At 44.0% G+C, this 20743-nt stretch overlaps 1 pseudogene; it reads left to right on the forward strand.

The window, feature by feature from the left end:
* LOC104990029 overlaps positions 1-14801 on the forward strand; it is a 47792-nt pseudogene extending 32991 nt beyond the window's left edge.
* The last annotated feature ends 5942 nt before the right edge of the window (positions 14802-20743 follow it).

A 20743-nucleotide genomic window follows, 5' to 3' on the forward strand; every position in this document is an offset into this window, starting at 1 on the left:
AAGGTTACCATAGATTATACAGTCCATGGGATTCTCCAGGCCAGAATACTGGAGGGGTAGCTGTCCCCTTCTCCAAGGGATCTTCCCAACCCAGGGATCAAACCCAGGTCTCCCACAGTGTAGGTGGGTTCTTTACCATCTGAGCCACCGGGGAAGCCCAAGAATACTGGAGTGAGTAGCCGTTCCCTTCTCCAGTGGATCGTCCCGACCCAGGAATTAAACTGGGGTTTCCTGTATTGCAGGTGGATTCTTTACCAGCTGAGCTATGAGAAAGCCCTTAGATGCTTTGTTGCATGTCTGGGAGCAACATCTCCAGACTACACGCCAGTGCTAGCAGCACCCCCAGTTGTGATAATGAGAAGTGTCTGTAGACATCGCCAAATGTCCCTCCAGACATCGCCAAATGTCCCTCCCTGGAGGGAGAGGGCAGAATTGCCTCTGGTTGATGAGCTTACTGTGGTTGAGGTGCCTTGGTGACCAGCATAGAAGAGAAAGTTCAGAGCGTGTCATAACCACACACCCCAGCTCTCACACTCCCAGTTGTTTCCAGTGGCCCCTTGCCCTCCACACCAGAGAGTATAATGCAGAGGAACAGGGAGATGCTTCTGGGGTCAGAGAGGCCTCAGACCCAAACTGCCTATATCTTTCAAGCATCGGGGAAAGGAAATCTGCTTACAAAGGGAACTCTTCACACTCTTTGGGACTCTCCAGCATGAGGCTCTTTGCAGGAAATGTCCATTCCTGTCGTGAAGTCTGTTTCTACAGAAAACTGTCCTAAGGCTGTTGGGACTGGTGATTTATCATCTTTAATAACAATGCAAATTTTAGCATTGCGGCAGTATTTACAAAAATTGTATATGACCCTGAAAACAGTTCTGTATTGAATTCCAGCCTTACCTAGTGGAAACCAGGCTGAGAGATAGAGAGATCATCGGAAACTTGCTTCTAGTAAGTGTTAGATGGGGTGTCCCCTGGACCTTGTGATTCTGATCCAACAGCAGCAACGACTCAGAGCACTGGTCAGCATGCTGGGCACCCTTAGATTTTAACACCAGTTCTACCAATGATAGATGGGGCATTTTGATACACCTTATGATTTCTATGAACTTATATTTTCTGGTCTACAAATGTGGATGAAAAGAAAAGTAACAGCCTCATGTGAAGTGAAGTAAAGTCTCTCAGTCATGTCCGACTCTTTGCGACCCCGTGGACTGTAGCCCACCAGGCTCCTCTGTCCATGGGGTTCTCCAGGCAAGAATACTGGAGTGGGTTGCCATTTCCTTCTCCAGGGGATCTTCCCGACCCAGGGATTGAACCTGGGTCTCCTGTATTGCAGGCAGACGCTTTACCCTCTGAGCCACCTCATGAGGTTGTTTCAAATATCATACATGAGACCGTTAGCACATTGCTAATATAATGAGTAACCAACAAGTGTTATTCTGTTGTTTGGTCACGTCCAACTCTTTGTGACCCTGTGGACTGTGGTGTGTTGTGATGCTTCATCATTGGTCATGCAGGTGCCAGCAATGCCCAGACGTGCTGTGCCTGTCCTGCCTTCCCAGGGGCCTGCCCACGTGGAGGCGTAGCTTCTCATCTCTGCCTCTGAGGCTCGGCAGCACGTGATCTCTGGGGGACGATCACTGACCTGACCAGGCTGAGGGGTGGGGGCAGAGAGAGCTGGAGGCTGACCTGGAAGCAAACAGAGACCAAGCACAGGTCCCCAGTCCACACTTGATCATTTCACTTTCATCTCCTTTTTACTGCCATCAGAGTAAACCAAGGGCCGCTCTGACCATTTGTTGTCAGAAGTTCTATTATCTTTCATTTTTCTGTGTTTCATCTCAAATACAGAGGAGGAAAGGGAACTAGAGGAAGGGATAAAATGTGCTCCTTGGTCCCAGATCTCCAAATGTCCTCATGATTGTCGCTCATGAGGCTGACTGGTGAGCAGGCAGAGTGTATGAGTGCTCAGTCATATCCAACTCTTTGCAATCCCATGGACTGTGCGGGATGTTTCAAGGGGGGATCCTGTGTGTATAAAACGACTGGGCCTAAGAGTTTGTGAAGGTAGGATGTGTGGGCCTGTTTGTGGGAGGTGCTGGTGAGGTAATGAGTGTGATTGGGTGGTGTCCCCGGTCCGCAGGACTGAGCTATTGTCTGAACCAGCCAAGGTTTGCAGGAGGAGCCCAGAAGCTACACATTCTCACAGTCCAGCAGACTGAGGCCATGAGCATAGGTGGCCATGTGGGACAGAGAGGTCCCTGTTGAGGATGGACTGTGAGAGCTCACTCTAGGCTGCCCCCAAGCCTGTGATCTCTCAGTGAACAAACAGGACACAGGTAAACTGAAGAGTAAGGGGCGGGTGACCTCTGAGCTCTGGGGCAGACTCTGGGCATGAAGGAGGCCAGGTGCTGCCTGCATCAGTTCTCCTGGGCACCTTGGATGTGTCCCCTGCTGTGGGCAGGCCAATCCACAAAGCTCTGCAACTCCACCCTTGGCTGGAAGGAGCCCTGAATGTAAGGCTGATGAGGCCCTGGGCTGGCTTGGGGATTTATCCACCCAAAGATGCCATGCCTTCTTTATAAACTGGGGCCCCCAGCACCTCCTTACTGCCTCATGAGGTGTTGAACTAGAGCAGCTGTCTGGGGAAGTGAGTATGATGGCAGCTTGGCCCAGGAAAGGACCTTGGACAGCAGCAGACTCAGCGAAATCGGTGGTTGACTCCAAATTGTTTAAAACAGACTTTAGTTAGACTTTAGACTAACTTTAGAGGGTTAGTTTAAAACTAACCGTCTCTAAACTCCAGAGCTTGTCTCTACTGATCAGGAGATGCCAACATTGCTGAATTCATGAGGAGCATGATGGTGATGACAATTCTAGTAACATTTATTTCAGACTTACTGTGTGCCAGGCTCTGTGTTAAGCACCATATAGATATGATCTGAAAAAATTCTCAGAATAATCCAGGAAGTATTATCCTCATTTTCCAGGTAAAGAATCAGTGCTGAAGGGGGCTAAGTAACTTACTTGTCATCACTAAGTACTAGTAAGAGGCTGCAGTAAGTCAATGGCAGTCTCACCAAAAGATATATCTACCAGGAACCCATGAATGCCTTGATGTGGGAAATGTTTTGCAGATGTCATTAGGGATCACAAAATAAGATCATCCTGGACTATCTAGGTGGGTCCTTAATCCATGGACACCTGTCCTGATAATAGACAGAACAGAAGGTGGAGACACGTAGAGAAAGAGAAGGCCATGTGCAGATGGAGGCAGGGATTGGTATGATGCAGCTGCAAGCCAAGGAAGCCTGGAGCCGTAAAACCTGGAGTAGCAGCAAGGAAAGCATCTACCTTGGAGCCCTGAGAAGGAACCATGCCCTCTCACACCTGGATTTCAGACATCTGGCCTCTGGAACTGTGAACTAACAAAGTCCTGTTGTTTTAAGCTGCTGAGTCGGTGACCTTTGTTACCGCAGCCACAGGAGAATGAGACAGAGGCTCAGCCGACACTGGGGCTCAGACCATTGGAGTCTTGGGATGTGATGAATATACCACTCCCGTACTCTTGCCTGGAAAATCCCATGGATGGAGGAGCCTGGTAGGCTGCAGTCCATGGGGTCACTAAGAGTGACACATGACTGAGCAACTTCACTTTCACGCATTGGAGAAGGAAATGGGAACCCACTCCAGTGTTCTTGCCTGGAGAATCCCAGGGACGGGGGACCCTGGTGGGCTGGCATCTAAGGGGTCGCACAGAGTCGGACATGACTGAAGCGACTTAGCAGCAGCAGACACACAGTAAATGTGCAGTTAACCCCACAGTCTCAGTGTGGCCTCTTCTGCTAACAGTCTAGGGAGAGTACTTTCCTTGAGATGTTTTCTCAATGAAACCAGGAGGAACTGGTGACTCTTCCCCAATGAGATGAGTCATGTTTGTGTCCGTGCCACAGCCGAGACTTCATCCTTGGAGCATACATGGTGACACCATATCCAGAGGTGCAACACGGGCAGCTGGGAGACGTGATTCTGTTTCTGCATCATCAGCAGATTCAGGTTTGGGAGTTTCAGTCGGGCAGTCAGTGTGGTGATGAAGGGCAAGGTGTGGGAGTCAGGGGACCGTGCTCCTAATTCTGGGAAATTGTCTACTATTGCCCAGCCTTGGTCTTCCCACCCAGGGAGTGGAACTTGAGATCATGCAGGTGAAGCATTTAGCACAGGCCCTGGAAAAGGGGAAAGAGTATATATACGTCTTGGGTTGGCCAAAAGGTTCATTCATTTTTTTTTTTCTTTTTTCTGTAAGATGAGTCTAGTAGTGCTTAGTTGTCTTTTACATCATTTGAAACAGTTTTGTTAGATTGTATTGTGACAGCTGTCATATCAGCATGCATTAAAAAAAGCTTATCAAAACGGGTGAGTTTTGGGGTAGCCATTTGTAATATTGCACATGGAAGAAAAAAGCAACATTTTTGGTATATTATGCTTTATTATTTCAAGAAAGGTAAAAATGCAGCTGAAATGCAAAAATAGAAAGGTATGTGCACTGTGTGAAGAAGGTGCTGTGGCTGACTGAACGTATCAAAAGTGGTTTACAAGGTTTTTTGCTAGAAATTTCTTGCTGACTGATGCTCCACAGTTAGGTAGACGAGTTGAAGGTGATAGGGATCAAATTGAGACATCTATTGAGAACAATCAACATTATATCAGGTGTGAGATAGCCGACATACTAAAAATATCCAAATCAAGTATTGAAAATCAGTTTCACCAGCTTGGTTATGTTCATCTTTTTGATGTTTGGGTTCCACATAAGGTAAGCAACAAAAACCACCTTGACTGTATTTCCGCATGTGATTCTCTACTGAAATATAATGAAAGCATTCCATTTTTAAAGTAAATTGTGATAGGTGATGAAAAGTGGACACGAGACCATAATGTGGAATGGAGGAGACTGTGGGGAAAATGAAATGAACCACTGTCAACCACACCAAAGTCTGCTCTTCATCCAAAGAAGGTGATGTTGTGTAGATGGTGGGATTGGAAGATAGTCCTCTCTTATGAGCGCCTTCTGGAAGAGCAAAGGATTAATTCCAATAGGTACTGCTCCCAATCAGACCAATTGAAAGCAGCACTTGATGAAAAGCATCCAGAATTAGTAAACAGAAAATGCATAATCTTCCATCAGGATAACCCAAGACCACATGTTTCTTTGATGACCAAGCAAAAACTGTTACTACTTGACTGGGATGTTCTGTTTCATCTGCTGTATTCACCAGACATTGCACCTTTAGATTTCCATTTATTTCAGTCTTTACAAAATTTTCTTAATGGAAAAAAGGGACTTCCCTGAATGATTCTTTTTTTTTTTCAATTTAATTTTATTTTTAAGCTTTACAATATTGTATTGGAATGATTCTTTTCTCAAAGTGATAAAAAGTTTTGGGAAGATGGAATTAAGAAGTTGCCTGAAAAATGGCAGAAGATAGTGGAACAAAATAGTGAATATGTTGCTCAATAAAGTTCTTAGTGAAAATGAAGAATGTGTCCTTTATTTTTACTTTAAAACCAAAGGAACTTTTTGTCCAACCCAATATTTTAAATATACATATTTATAATTCATTTATACATATATTTATTATATATTTGTATATGTATTATTTTATGTATTTGTATAACTATATGTAACAGTAGCTTATTTATTTGAAACATGTATTTAAAAACTGTTTTTAATCACAAAAGTTATATTGTTCATCTTGAAGTTTCACATTTTTGAAATGACATATAACTAGGAAAAGAGTGCATATAAAATAAGTTAGAAGCAAATGGTAAATTTTTAGTGTATAGCATGTGCATATTTCCTCTTCGCTGATGAGTTTCTTTACTTAAAGTTTGGATCTAATTGTACATAGTACTTTGAACTCTCTTCTTTTGACAATACACGGTGCATGTTTTCCCCTGTGGTTAAATATTCTTCTTCAAAGCCATGTTTAATGGCTTGCTATGTTCCATGTCGGAGTTTCCATGGGGCCATGGACTGAACGACGTCTACAGACACAAAACAAGAAAGACAGCTTTTGGAAGGTAGTGTGTGCAGAAATTGTGTGCATGGAGATGGTGACAGGAAGCAGGCAAAGTCCCAATGGCTCCCTCAGAATATGCAGCTGGTGGGGTCCCTCTCTCCCTCCAAATGGGCTGTTCCAATACCTCTCTTCCCCCTCCCTGCATGGCATAAAACTGCCATTTCCTTGAAATTTTCCAGCAAGGTACCATCAAAGTACAAATTTTGCCAATCTGAATGTGAAGAAATTCTATCTTGTTTTCATTTGCATTTCCCATATTGCTCAGGAAGTTAAAGATATTTTCCATCTGTTTTTCCCATCTCCCCTTCTGTGACTTGCCAATTTCCCCATTGGCTTCAGTGCATTTTTCTTATTAATTTTTAGAGGTCTTTGTAGTCTATCTAGATACTATTTCTTTGTCAGTAATATGCATTGCAAAGACCTTTTTTTTAGACTGCAACTTGTTTTACTCTGGCTTATGGTATCTTTCGTCAAAAAAAGATTTTGAAGTTTAACGTAGTTAAACTCATCTATCTTTCTTTTATCACTTGCGCTTTGGATTTCTTGTTTAAGATGTACGTACTACTCCAATTCTACAGATACAGTAGCTCTGTGATATGGGAAAGGCCTCTCTCTGGACCAAGGTTTCTCATTTAGTGAATTCTCTTCACCGAATCATTTTGCAGATTTATTAGAATTTACTCATGTAAGATACTATGGCTCTCTCTTTTTCAAGGGTTTCCACAAAACAATACACAGTCAAGCAAGAATTAACCACACTTCCATGACTCTAGGAACCACTGGAGAAGGGATGGCCCCCAAGAATCTGGTAAAAGCTGTGAACTAGGAAAACATACCTGATTGTATACCTGATTTTAGGGCCTTCAGGTTCCCTGGCCTTTAGGAATCCTTGGTTAAAAGCTGCAGATGCCACTAAATTGGAGTTTAATGGTAGTGTCAAGAGATGCCAGAAATCGACGTACAAGCACCCAGGTGGCCAGAGTCCTGTGGATGCTGAGTTCTGTGCTCCTTCTCACTGCTATAGCTTGCACATGCTGAGCCTTTCAGGGGAGAGGAGCCTGCCTCCTTTGAAAACTCTTATTGACAGCTCAGAAGACTGCCTCTAGCGCTTATTTCCTCACCTCCCTGGGGGCAGGGTTGAGCATCACCTTCCAAATTCCCACAGCTCCTCCCTCACATCTTCCACTGCACTCACAGAGTTCTGATATTTGCTTATGTATTTGTTTTTCCAGGTTGACTTTGGATGCTTAAGAGCAGAGATCACATTTTAGTTTCTTGACTTCTTTGGCCTCTCATTGTTCAGTGCCTGTACCATAATAGTTAATAGGAGTTTCAAAATGGCAAAGTGCATGGGGCTTTCCAGAATTAAAAGGCAGGGGAGACTCATGTGAGTGACTGTCTTGTGTCTATTTATTGGGGTGAGATAATATATACCTTTGGGTGGGGGCACACATGATTTGTGACTCTTCTTTAAAAAAATATTTCCCCCAAATATCACTGACTTGTCTTGAATCAAAACTCAAGTTCAAGAACCAGGAACGCATGCCTCCACCATGGGTGTAGTATGAGCCTGGGGGACTTCAGCACTAGCAGAGCCCTGCAGAGGGACAAATTGCCCATGTTGGAGAGGTCTTGGCATCTGGAGCTGCTCTGTGGCTCTGAAGATTCATCTCAGCCTCCCTGTGGGGAGGCCACATCCTCAGTGTACCTTGTTTGGTATGAGTACCCTGAGTTTGGTATGAGCCACAGATAAAGCTGACAAGCCAGCAGCCACAGTGAAACAAATTGCCTCAGATACACACACATTATCTGGCTGCAGAGTTAGCCTCCCTCTTTAAGCCCTAAGGACAAGGCAGTCCTTGTAGACAAGGACTGCTACATTCGAGAAGAAAGAATCCCTCCCTCGAGGCTTCTGCCCAAACATAAGTCTGTGGCTCCACTCTGGCTCACTGCCCTGGGGACCCTGGTGAGGTTCAATCCCCAAAAGAGAAGAACTGGATTCCAGCGAGTGTCCAGTGCCCAGAGGGGAGTGATGCTCCTGCCTGCCTACACCTGCCAAGATGGCGAAGCTGGGGTCACATCCTGCTGCCTGTGTGCTCCCAGGAGTGGGAGGAGAAAAAGTGTCTGCCTCCATCTCTATGTGTGTTACACACAACTTGACCCGTGCATACAGGAAGGAGAGAATGAAGAAGGGAATGGATGCTTAAAACAGACACAGATACACAGACACTGTGCTGACCATACATTCAGCTGTGGGGTGATTGAACAAGTGGTGCCCTGGTAGTCTTTCTGGTCAGCTCAGCCATTCAGTAGAGACATTGAACATTTTAGTCACTTCATCCCAGATTCTCTATTTCTTCCCCACCACCCTCTTTCTCTTCTTCCTTATCAATATCTTACATCTGAATGGTCCCATAGCCTTTGTCTGTCCATCATTTTTTCCCATGCCATTAAAAACTCTGCAATTTTTATGGCTACATACCCTGCCATAATTTAGATCGCCATACCTTTGTTCTTGGCACTTCAGATTTTTCACCAGTATTTACCATTGTAACTATATTTACCATTGTAACTATCAGTTCTCTGACGTCTTCATTCTTAATTTATTTGTCTTCATCTGAGAATATTTCTCAGGATATTTTCCTATGAGGTTGATAGCATCAAATTCTGTCCATAATGCATTCTGTTAATTTTTGTTCCCCAGCTCTATACATTGTCCATTTCATGTTTACTTGAGTACTGAATAAGCATCTTAGCTTTCAAAATGTCTGCCAAGCTTCTAAGTGACAAATGCTATATTGAATTCATTTAGTTTCTGCTATTTGAACATTTGAATTTCCTTTTGTGATTACCTATTCAGAACTTTTGAACATCTTTTATGGAGGTCTTTCTGGATTTCTTATTTAGGAGATCTCTTTCTGTATTAAGAACTTAATAAAAATATTATCTCTGAGTTACCACTTCCCTTTTAACACTGTGGTCATTAATCCACAGAGAATTTACTTAAGTGTAAGTCATGAACCAGAAAGCCAGCTTTGTTTTACCCTAAATGATCACCTGGTCATCACATCTGTTGAATTATCCACTTTTATCACAAAGTATCCCTGGGTTTAACTGGGCTTCCCAGGTGGCGCTAGTGGTAAAGAATGTGCCTGCCAATGCCAGAGACATGAGATGCAGGTTCAATCCCTGGGTCAGGAAGATCCCCTGGAGGAGAGCATGGCAACCCACTCCAGTGTTCTTGCCTGGAGAATCCCATGGACAGAGGATCCTGGTGGGCTACAGTCCATGAGGTTGCAGAATCGGACATGACTGAAGCAACTCAGCACCCAGCACATCCCTGGGTTTGTTTCTAAATTTTTCTTCTGTCCCAGTGATCTCTTTGATTGTTTCTAGATGGGAGCAGACTATTTTAATCTAGTGTTCATGTTTTGTGAGATAATCCACACTTGTGCTCTTACCCTCCCTCCCTCCTTCCTTTCTTCCCTCCCTCCACGTCTCCCCATCTCTTCCTATTTCTCTCCCTATCTCCCCCTCCTCCCATCTCCTAACTTTAAGGCTGATCTTATGCATTTATTCTTCTTGGTAAACTTTAGAATCGTGTTATCAAGCTTCAGAAAAACCCATGTTGGGATTTCAATGGGAATTTCATGAAATGTGTAGTTCAATTTTAGAAGTCTTGATAGTTTTGCTACATCATGCTTTCTTGTTCAAGAATATAATACATCTTGCTATTTCTTCATCTTTTGTGTTTCTTTAAAATAAAAGCTTTAAAATATTTTTATGAAGTCTTAGACATTTGTTGTCAAGATTATCCTGAGATATATTTTGTGGCTCTTATACATGGAATCTTTATTATATTTTTATCACTGGTTATTATGTGGATTTATTTATTAACAAGTCACTTAGTAATCTCTCTTCAATACTCCAGTAACTTTTTAGATGGTTTTCTTTTGTTTTCTAGGTAGACTTTTTGAGTTTTAAGTATGAAAATAATGATCTTTGTCTCTAACTTTACAACAGATCATTTTAGAATGTTTAATTACTTTTCATAGAACAGTGATAAGTGCAAAGATGGTGAGGATTTTTGCCTTTTTATAGACATAAGTGAAAGGCTGTAAGTATTTTACTGTTCCGTGTGATATTACATGAAGATAGTTATTCTTTACCATGACAGCAAATTTCCTTCTGATTTGATTTTGCTAAGAAGTTTTTGTCAGAAAATGAACGTTGAATTTCCTTAGATGCCTTTCTATGCCTACATCTATGTAGGAGGCAACGATAAGATTTTCTCAGTTAACCTCATAAAATACCTTACTCTAAATATACAAGTACTTTTGTAAGTACTCCTACCATTAACTTTTCTTTGTCACTTTGTTGGTCTGTCTTTTGTAGACATGCTTGGATATGGGCTTACCAATATGAGGTATTCTATCAGAATGCAAAGTTTAACCCATTCACTTTTTTGTTATAATAGATATGATATACTTTATCTTCTTTGTGTCATCCTGTTTTCTGTATTTATGCTTCCTTGTTTTCTTTGCTACATGGTTTATATTGTCTTTAGTCATTTTGTCAAGTGATCGTGAAGATTTGTCCTGCTTTTTATTGCCATTAATAGTTACCTTTAAGTGTTAAAAGAAACACCAAAACATATATTTCTGTAGTTATTAATGTCAAGAAGGACAAATATCCATTGTGTCCCCTTCACACAATAAAAGGAATATACCAGTTAATAAAAAGTTTGGCTAAAAGAAACAGAAGCCATACTCACTGTGGCTTAAATAACTAAGGATTTACTTTTCTTAAAAGATGAGAAGCCTGAGATAGGCAGTTCTAAGCATTGGTTCAGTAGCTCAACAGTGTCAGAGCTAAGATCTCTGCCAGTCTCCTCTTCATAGAGACGATATGGCTGCCACAGCACCAGTCATCATATTGACATTCAAGGCAATAAGAATAAGGGAAGGTCTGTGCTAGCTGTTTCTGTCTCAGAACTCCTAACACCTATAAGACTTTGATTAATATCTCATTGGCTGTAACTGCCATGTGCCCTTATCACCTGAGCACAAAGGATGTTCGGGGAGAGAGCATCTCTCCTGCCCAGGTCAGGAAGGTGGCAAGGAAGAAGGTATGCCAGCCCCGGATTAATTTATACACTTGTGTTTCCTCCCATCGTAATGCCCTCTGGGGACCTTCCCACCAAATGAATATTTTCTTTTATAAGTTGCATTAAACAATTGTCAGTTAAAATGAAGGATGACTTAAAATTTTCCCAGCCCACAGTAGGTGGTTAAAACCCATTAGTTGAGGCATCTTTTCCAGCCTATTCACAAATCACCTTCGTTTAAGTGGCTTTGCTTAAATTGCCAAGTTCTATATCCTTTATTCTATGATCTCATTTTTTATCTGCATTTCATTCCGACATTATTGCCATTTTTATTCCAAGTAATAACAAAATACATTTTCTTTCAAATAATTTGTATTGGGTTATCTATGAGAAAAACTCCTTCAATAAAAAACACACATAACAAATACTGTCACCAGCATCAGGAAAAAACAAACAGATATCTATCTCTGCCCACACTGCTCTCTGATGTTATAATGCATTCATGTTTAGATACTCGGTCTGTCTTGGTTAACTCCTTTATGGTTTTAGAGCCTGTCTGGTTTAACACTGGGACTTGAGGGGACAGGGTGTTGACTGCAGACATCTGTTCCCACTCCTCAGACCGCTCAAGTCAGGAAGAGGCTTACTTTAAGGCTAGATGTTTCTCTGCAGAACCTGGCATGTTTATGTGTGTGTTGTAAATTTTCAGTTCAGTTCAGTCGCTCAGTCATGTCTGACTCTTTGCAACCCCATGAACTGCAGCATACCAGGCCTCCCTGTTCATCACCAACTCCCAGAGTCCACCCAAACCCATGTCCATTGAGTCAGTGATGCCATCCAACCATCTCATCCTCTGTCATCTCCTTCTCCTCTTGCCCTCAATCTTTCCCAGCATCAGGGTCTTTTCCAATGAGTCAGCTCTTCACATGAGTTGGCCAAAGTATTCGAGTTTCAGCTTCAACATCAGTCCTTCCAATAAACACCCAGGACTGATCTCTTTAGGATGGACTGGTTGGATCTCCTCGCAGTCCAAGGGACTCTCAAGAGTATTCTCCAACACCACAATTCAAACGCATAAATTCTTCTATGTTCAGCTTTCTTTATAGTCCAACTCTCACATCCATATAAGACCACTGGAAAAACCATAGCCTTGACTAGGTGGACGTTTGTTGGCAAAGTAATAGTTCTGCTTTTTAATATGCTGTCTAGGTTGGTCATAACTTTCCTTCCAAGGAGTAAGCATCTTTTAATTTCATGACTGCAGTCACCATCTGCAGTGATTTTGGAGCCCAGAAAAACAAAGTCTGACACTGTTTCCACTGTTTCCCCATCTATTTGCCATGAAGTGATGGGACCAGATGCCATGATCTTAGTTTTCTGAATGTTGAGCTTTAAGCCAACTTTTTCACTCTTCTGTTTCACTCTCATCAACAGGCTCTTTGGTTCTTCTTCACTTTCTGCCAAGAGGGTGGTTCATCTGCATATCTGAAGTTCTTGATATTTCTCTCGGCAATCTTGATTCCAGCTTGTGCTTCCTCCAGCCCAGAGTTTCTCATGATATACTCTGCATATAAGTTAAATAAGCAGGGTGACAATATACAGCCTTGACGTACTCCTTCTCCTATTTGGAACCAGTCGTTGTTCCATGTCCAGTTCTAACTGTTGCTTCCTGACCTGCATACAGATTTTTATGCATAATTAATTCCACATGTGGGCTTGTGTATGCTCAATTGTGTCCAGGTCTTTGCAAGCCCATGGACTGTATAGCCCACCAGGCTCCTCTGTCCGTGGGGTTTTTCAGGCAAGCATACTGGAATGGGTGGCCATTTCCTTTTCCAGTGATCTTCCTGACCCAGTCAGGAAGTCTTCTGCATTGCAGGTAGATTATTTCCTGTCTGAGCCACCAGGGAAGCCCAGTTGTAACTTAAATGGGCACAATTCAGTTGAAGGTTGGTTTAAAAAAAAAAAAAGAAGAAGAAGAAGAAAGAAAGCCACAAGATATGCTGTGTCTCTGTGGTACCTGAGATGAGCTGCAGTTGAGAGTACCTTCAGGGCCCCATCCTTGCCCTTTGAACCTGCCGCAGAGGCAAGGTAGCCTGCTTCTCTCACCCTCTGACCCACAACTGGGGAGGTCCTGGCAGATTCTCTTGTCTATTGGGCAGTGATGTGGGGAACAAGCCCAGGTAAATTTGAACATGAACCATGAAGCCACAGAGGGGGAGCCGTGAGTAAGTAAGCCTCTTGACTTCGCCCATGCAGGGGACAGTTGATCTGAAAGCTTGGCTTACAAAGATGTGCTTTTGTGCCACAGCTGCCAGGCAGAGTGGACGCCCATGTGGCCTTCTGAGCACAGCCATCGTGGTCCCACAATTTGGCTCTGCAGCCCAAAAGCGGATTTTCCGGCCCTGCAATAAAACAATGTGATTCCCTGAGTGCCAACCCTGGGGTGTGCCCTGAGCCCTGGCAACATCTGTGCTGAGAGTGCTCCTTCCAAGACTGCAGCTTTCTGCTTGGTGCTCACATCTGCTGTCACCAGTCAGCTCTGGTGACAAACAGTCATACTCCATTGGTTTCCTCCCATATTTCCTGGGACATCTTCAGGGTAAAAGGGAGTCTCCAATTATGTGCTCCTATTTTTTTTTTTTTTTTTTTCCAAATCAAGACAATGTTCAGCAACTAATGGCATATTTTAAATATGCCAGGAAGATCTGCATTTTTCTCCAAGGAAGAACCAAGTGACAGCACCTGCTTAAATGCAGCCTCCTTCCAGGTGGTAATCAGTGGACATGCTGTGCAGGACAGCAGGGTATTTTGCCCTGCTGAGAAAAACCCTTTTTGTTTGGGGTGGGTGGGACTTTTTAACATACGTGCTCCTGCAGAGGCATCTCTTGGCAAGGCCTTTGTTAAGACGTATTTCTCAGCGTTTATTAGTGAGATTTGGTTCAGGGAGACTGTCTTCTGGAGAGGTAAAACCTTAGCTAGGAAGGCCGTGTTGGTGGGGCTTTTCCGGTAAGCGGCCTGAGGTGACCCCTAAAAGAGGTGCGCTATTCACTTGACCCAGAAAACCCCACAAAATCATGCAAATCAAGAGGTTCAAATCTTCGTGTTCACTTTAAGAACACTCATGAAACTGCCCAGGCCATAAAAGGTATGCATATCCAAAAACCACCAAGTATCTGAAGGATGTCACTTTAAAGAAGCAATGTGTGCCATTCTGTGGTTAAAACGGTGGAGCTGGTAGGTGTGCACGGGCCAAACAGCAGGGCTGGACGCAGGGTTGGTGGCCTAAAAAGAGTGCTGAATTTTCACTACACGTGCTCAAAAATGCAGAGAGTAATGCTGAACTTAAGGGCTCAGATGTAGATTCTCTGGTCATTGAGCACATCCAAGTGAACAAAGCCCCCAAGACACGGCGCAGGACTTACAGAGCTCACGGTCGGATCAGCCCCTACATGAGCTCCCCCTGCCACATTGAGATGATCCTTACTGAAAAAGAACAGATTGTTCCTAAACCAGGAGAGGAGGTTGCACAGAAGAAAAAGATATCCCAGGAGAAACTGAAGAAACAAACACTTATGGCCCGGGAATAAATGCCGCAAAAAATAAATGCAAATAAAGGTGTTGGTTGTCTTAATTAGTAAATGTATTTCAAGTGTTAGCACACACACAAAAAAAAGAGTTGGTAGGGATTTGGTGACTAGTGATTCAACAGCTGGTACCAGGGTCTTCTGGCTGCAAGAAGGCTGGTTGTTGGGGGAGGGAGCAGCTGGGCGGACGGTCCTGCAAAGGGTGGTTAGCAAGAAACGAACATTGCACACGTCACTGGGCCCACTGGGGTCTGCCTTTCCCTACCCTGTGATTCCCCCAGAATCTCCACAGATGTCCCCAGTGAGAATGTAGTCTTCTTTTTACTAAAAAAATTATTTGGCTGCACTGGGTTTTAGTTGTGGCACACAGGGTCTTCCGTTCTAGCATTCAAACTCTTAATTGTGGCATGTGGGATCTAGTTCCCTGACCAGGGATCAACCCCGGGCCCCCTGCATTGGACTGTGGAGTGTTAGCCACTGGACCACGAGGGAAGTCCCGAGAATGCAGTCTCTGCAACTAAGAAAGCTTGAGTTTAGGGGGTTCCTGCTGGAGCCTCTCCTAGCCTGTGACCTTGGGCAACCTCTGTCCCCCATCTGTAGCATGAGGGCCTTGTTGCAGGATTGTGGAAGGGATTCAATGGGAACATCCTAGACAGAGCTGGCCAGCAGTGCGGGGCAGGCTCAGTACACCCCTCTCTGCCTGGTCGAATGGGGCTTAGGCAGGTTCCTCTCAGCTCTATGAATCTTTAGTCTTCCCTGGAGGCTGTGCACGCGGCCCTTTAATCCTGGAATGAGGTTTCCCGGCTGGCTGACTTTCTCTCCATGTTTGATAAAACTTAACCCATAGACTTTTCATAGGAGCATCACTTAGAAAAATCTAAAGTGGAAACAGCAAATGTCCACCAGCTGGAGAGTAAATGACAAAATGTGGTCTATGCATACCTTGAGGGTATTAAGGAGCTCTGATAGACACTACCTCGTGGATGAGTCCCCAAATATGGTGCAAAGGGAAAGAAGGCAATCACAAAAGGTTGCATTGTGTTTGATTCCATTTATATGATGGGCTGGGGGAGGGAGGGTTGGGGAGTGACTGCTGATGAGTGTGCAATTTCTTTTTGGGGTGATGACAGTGATCTAAAATCAGATGATAATGGTGGTTTCACAGTTGTCTATGGGCATGCCTCATTTTATTGTGCTTTACTTTAGTAAGCTTCACTGATACTGCATTTCTTTTTAATAAATAGAAATTTTGTGGCAACTCTGCTTCAAACAAGTCTGTTAGTATCATTTTCCAAGTGTTATTTTAAAATTAAGGTCTGTATATTGTTTTTTTAAGATACAGTGTTGCTGCTGCTGCTGCTAAGTCGCTTTAGTCATGTCGGCCATAGACGGCTGCCCACCAGGCTCCCCCGTCCCTGGGATTCTCTAGGCAAGAACACTGGAGTGGGTAAGATACAGTGTTATCACATATTTAATAGACTGCACTATAGTGTAAACATTACTTTTATAATCACTGGAAAACCAAAAAATTCCTGTGACTTGCTTTATTGTGATCATCATTTAGCTCTGTAACTGAATCTAAAATATCTCCAAGATATGCCTGTAAATATAAAAATAATTGAATTGTATATTTTAAATAGGTAAAGCTGTGAGTTGTACAAATTAAATCTTAAAGTTGTTAATTTAACAGAAAATGAATTACTGTCCTTCAATGTCTGTTTTGTCTGCATGGTATACCACACATACTTTTGTATATAATGTATGCATTTATATCCCTTGTACACAATGCATATGTTTATGTGTAAGACAGAAAATTATCAGAGAGAAACTTATACTGCTGCTGCTGCTGCTGCTAAGTCGCTTCAGTCGTGTCCGACTCTGTGAGACCCCATAGACGGCAGCCCACCAGGCTCCCCCATCCCTGGGATTCTCCAGGCAAGAACACTGGAGTGGGTTGCCATTTCCTTCTCCAATGCATGAAAGTGGAAAGTGAAAGTGAAGTCGCTCAGTCGTGTCCGACTCCTAGCGACCCCATGGATTGCAGCCTACCAGGCTCCTCTGCCCATGAGATTTTCTAGGCAAGAGTACTGGAGTGGGGTGCCATCGCCTTCTCCGGAAACTTATACTATGTTTTACTTAATCAAGTTAGATTAATGCAATGGTTCTCAAACACTGATTCATGGACTAGTGTTATTTAGTTATGAAATATTAAAAAAAATAAGACAAAGTAGGTAATAGTACTTTATCAATTCTTTGGGCACCTGATGCAAAGAGTTAACTCATTGGAAAAGACCCTGATGCTATGAAAGATTGAGGGCATGAGGAGAAGGGGGCAACAGAGGATGAGATGGTCGGATGGCATCATTGACTCACTGGACATGAGTTTGAGCAAACTGCAGGAGATAATGAAGGACAGGGAAGCCTGGCATGCTGCAGTCCATGGGGTCGCAAGGAGCTGGACATGACCGAGCAACTGAACCACAACAACTAAGGTTAATTTTTTAGTTTTGACAAATGTGTTATGTTCATAAGATGTCATCATTGCAAGAAGCTGGGTGAAGAGTATACAGGAACTCTGCCCTATTTTTGCAACTTTTCTGTAAATATAAAAATTCTCCAGAATGGAAGTTTACTTAAATAACCCCTCCCTCCAAGCAACAACAAGCAACAAAACAAGGATGATGGTAATGACTTTAGTACACACTCAAGACTAGAAGACTCTCCTTTATTCTAAAATTATACTCTTTCAACCTTTTGCTGTTAAAGTGTCCTTTTATGAAGTGGAGTTAGATGGAAATTGTATTTGTTTCCCACTTGAGTACATAAAAAATGACAATTCTAGGTGAGTTCTCCAGGGTTGCAACAGATGCTGTTGGGGTCCTGTCCCCATTGTCAGCCTTCAGTCTTGCCTGCATGGCTGGGAGTCTCTAAGACATGCTGTCCACACTGGCCCCTAAGGCCCCAGTGAGACTGAGCCCCCTTGGTCCACACAGGCACCCTGCCCTTTGATGTGCATCCATCATATTTGCTCCTTCCTTCCCTGCCTCACCTCCCCACCCCCAATGGTGTTGGCTGGGACCACTTGAATTTCCTGCTCTGAGAGCCTTGGTCTTCTCCAGGGGTAGCCAAATTAAGTCACTTGAGGCTTGTGAATTCCAAGTCCTGGGGACCACAGACTAAAAGTTAGGCAGAGACATGGACTAATGTATATAGCCCTCAGGATGGCTGTTAGCAACATCCACGCTCAGTGATGGACCTACGGTAGATTCCTGAAGCTGCCACGAAAAAGTCCCAACAATTGAGTGACGTGTGTAGCACGTCTAAGTCTCATGTTTCTGCAGGCTCAAAGTCTGAAACTGAGGCATTGGAAGGGCCCTGCTCCCTCTGAAGGCTTGGGGAGCATCAGCCCTGGCCTTGTCTAGCTTCCCACTGTGGCTGGCCAGCCGTGCCTCTCCTCGGCTCGCTCCGCATCACTCTCACCCCTGACTCTGTCTCACGTGGTGTTAGTTCTCCTGCGCACCTCTGCTTTCCTCCCCTTGTCTCATACTCCAGTCGCGTTGCACTAAGGGCCACCTTACCCCAGCCTGTATCCAAATAAGGTCACATCCTGTGATTCTGTGAGAACATGGATCTTTGAGGGACTCCACCCAACCCCAGGCAGGATGCAGAGAGAAAGCAGACGAGACCTGCCTCAAGATGCTGTCACATGCGTGGGCCTTGTGGGGGTGGGGAGATTTTAACTGAACAAACACACTCATCAGTGAATAACAACAAAGGTGAAGACTTTCCAGGGCTTCCCTGGTGGCTGAGTGGTGAAGAATCCCCTTGCCAGTGCAGGAGATGTGGGTTCGATCTGTGGGTGGGGAAGATCACCTGGAGAAGTAAATGGCTACACACTCTTGTGTTCTTGCCTGGGAAATCTCATGAACAGAGGAGCCTGGCAGGCTTACAGTCCTGAGGTCGCAAAGAGTCAGACATGACTGAGGGACTAAGCACACAGTGGCTTTGCTAGCAGGGCCCACACTTGCTGGCTGCAAACCACAGTAGCGTTACACCCAGAAAAACCACACTCAGCACTGGCTTACAACGTAAGTGGCCTAAGTAATTGCATCTGAAGCCCCATTTGCAGAAAGGGGCTGACTGACAGTTCATTCTCTCTGAGACATTGAGATTGATTACCTAAGAAAGACAAGGAAATCGCATAGGAAGCCCCATTATTGGGGCAAAGTGTGTAACTCTGTAACTCACTAACTGCACTGCGTCCACGGAGCAGGGGGTTCGACGCCGGGCTCTCTGGGAAGCTCTAGATATGAAATGACTTTGCATGATGCAGCTCCGATGCTAAAAGCGCAATGCTCAGGACTACATGATTCAGTGAGAAAATATAAATGGAAAATTACTGGAGCTGAAATTTTATTGCCAAGTTATTTATCTTTGTTATTACTTTCCAAATCCTTTTGTGCGTTTTGTTCACGGTGCTGGATAGAGGCACTCTTACTTACACTTTAAACAGAGATTAGGAGGGAAAAATATTCCTCACGACACCACAAAATACCAGATTAAGTCTCAGCCAGGCCTGTGACTTCTCTCATTACAATGAAATATCTAGACACTGAAGCGACAATAATAGTAAAAAAAAAAAAAGTTCTGCAGTTCTTTTCACAGACAGTTCACATGGCTTCCTATTGATGCCACTTAGCATTTCTTATTAGAATAATAATGTGAGAACAGGGCTCCCAAAGACATGGCCTGGAATTTCCTAATTTCCTAATTCCAGCCTCCAGCTCATCAGGCAGGTATTCTGGATCACTTCCAGGAGGGGATGGGTGACAGTGACCTAGGTGAATCAGACCACTGAGATAATATCAATATTAGTAACAATAATAACCTGCCTTTTCCTCTTATAGAGCTCTGTTTCCTTTTTTTTATTTAATTAAAAATTGCATACTATTTTATTAAATTGAAACTGATTTTCTTTGTAAAATAAAAAAGACATTTAAAACAGATGATACATAAACATACATATTTATATGTTCTAGCAGAAGTTCACATTTTTTTTGCATTCATTCTTTGAGCAATGATTTCCTGCCACATTCAGAGAAAAAAGAACTACGCTTTTTGCTTTTGGTTCTCTTACCTGATTTTTTACAGTAACGCAGCATGGGCAGTGGGGCAGTGTCGCCGTCCTGACACCAGAGCGCAGGGCTGTTCAGGGGCAGGCTGTGGACCAGCAGTGCTGAGGCTGGTACCTGGCAGCTTGAGAGAAATGGTAGAGATGCTGACCCTCAGCCCAGGCCTGGAGCTGAGAGTTGGGGCCCCAGAATCTGTGTGAATAGCACTCCAGGCGACTCTCAGGAGGGTTTTTGGGGTGCAGAAGCCGGTTCCTTTATGGCATCGCAGTTGGATGGCCATAAAGACATTGTTGTATGAGGTTAGGTCCCCTGGGTTCAAATCTCTGGTTCACCACTCCATCACCGCCCTCTAGGACATCAGAAGCGTCAGTTCTTCACTTGCCTGCCTAAAACTAGGCACATTCTTATAGTGAGGGTCAGGTGCGGGGCATTTTCATTGGTCTGCCTCCTCATTCTTCATGTAACCTTCCTAGCCACCCCACATAGCCAGATAGGTGTGACATACCTTCAAGGAAGAAGGGGACTGAGTTTTTGCATGGGCGAATCACGTTCTGAGGCTGATGGTCTGAGTGTCCATCAGAGTCATGCATGCTGCTGACAGAATGAGTTCTGCTGCCCCAGAAACCTGATAGAGTCTGCGGCTGGGCTGGAGGATGTGGGGGATCATACCATCAGGAGGTGGTGGGGAGAAGCATCGGCTAATATGGAAGCAGAGTTCAGGAAACAGCGAGGCAGCAGATTCTGCAGACTGCAGATTCCACAAGAGACCATGACGATACCCCCCACCCGACAAGTTCTTACAGAACTCTGCCCCGCCCCCTCCAAGGTTCGAGTCTCTGC

The sequence above is a fragment of the Bison bison genome, unplaced genomic scaffold (assembly GCF_000754665.1).
Source record: "Bison bison bison isolate TAMUID 2011002044 unplaced genomic scaffold, Bison_UMD1.0 scf7180017864167, whole genome shotgun sequence".
NCBI classification, from domain to species: Eukaryota; Metazoa; Chordata; class Mammalia; order Artiodactyla; family Bovidae; genus Bison; species Bison bison.